This window comes from Bison bison, unplaced genomic scaffold (assembly GCF_000754665.1).
Source record: "Bison bison bison isolate TAMUID 2011002044 unplaced genomic scaffold, Bison_UMD1.0 scf7180017864458, whole genome shotgun sequence".
NCBI lineage: Eukaryota > Metazoa > Chordata > Mammalia > Artiodactyla > Bovidae > Bison > Bison bison.
Genome location: NW_011495020.1, coordinates 5,954,540 through 5,955,702, shown reverse-complemented (window position 1 = coordinate 5,955,702; position 1,163 = coordinate 5,954,540). Strand labels below are relative to the sequence as shown.

Below are 1,163 nucleotides of genomic sequence, written 5' to 3'. Positions count from 1 at the left end.
AAAAGCATCAATTCTTTGGCGCTCAGCTTTCTTCACAGTCCAACTCTCACAGCCATACATGACCACTGGAAAAACCATAGCCTTGACTAGATGGACCTTTGTTGGCAAAGTAATATCTCTGCTTTTCAATATGCTGTCTAGGTTGGTCACAACTTTTCTTCCAAGGAGTAAGCGTCTTTTAATTTCATGGCTGCAGTCACCATCTGCAGTAATTTCGGAGCCTCCAAAAATAAAGTCTGACACTGTTTCCACTCTTTCCCCATCTCTTTCGCATGAAGTGGTGGGACCAGATGCCATGATCTTCGTTTTCTGAATGTTGAGCTTTAAGCCAACTTTTTTCACTCTCCTCTTTCACCTTCATCAAGAGGCTTTTGAGTTCCTCTTCACTTTCTGCCATAAGGGTGGTATCATCATATATCTGAGGTTGTTGATATTTCTCCGGGCAATCTTGATTCCAGCTTGTGCTTATTCCTCAGCTGTAAAGGGGAATACATTTGAGTCAGTTCTAATGAAATGGATGAACCTTGAAACTATTACACAGAGTGAAGTAAGTCAGAAAGAGAAAGATAATTACCATATTCTAATGCATATATATAGAATCTAGAAAAACGGTACTGAAGAATTTATTTACAGGGCAGCAGTGGAGAAACATGGAACAACAGACTGGTTCCAAATAGGAAAAGGAGTACATCAAGGCTGTATATTGTCACCCTGCTTGTTTAACTTATATGCAGAGTACATCATGAGAAACGCTGGGCTGGAAGAAGCACAAGCTGGAATCAAGATTGCCAGGAGAAATATCAATAACCTCAGATATGCAGATGACACCACCCTTATGGCAGAAAGTGAAGAGGAACTAAAAAGCCTCTTGATGAAAGTGAAAGTGGAGAGTGAAAAAGTTGGCTTCAAGCTCAACATTCAGAAAACGAAAATCATGGCATCCGGTCCCATCACTTCATGGGAAAGAGATGGGGAAATAGTGGAAACAGTGTCAGACTTTATTTTTTTAGGTTCCAAAATCACTGCAGATGGTGGCGGCAGCCATGAAATTAAAAGACACTTGCTCCTTGGAAGGAAAGTTATGACCAACCTAAATAGCATATTGAAAAGCAGAGATATTACTTTGCCAACAAAGATCAGTGTAGTCAAGGTTTTTCCAGTGG

General features: G+C 40.4%; 1 long non-coding RNA gene across 1 annotated transcript in view; it reads right to left on the bottom strand.

Moving 5' to 3' along the window:
- Positions 1–432: 432 nt before the first annotated feature.
- LOC105002845 overlaps positions 433–1,163 on the bottom strand; it is a 20,472-nt gene continuing 19,741 nt past the window's right edge. Inside the window, exon 3 of the long non-coding RNA XR_827035.1 lies at positions 433–476. This is a non-coding gene — a long non-coding RNA (uncharacterized LOC105002845). The remainder of the gene's footprint in view (positions 477–1,163) is intronic.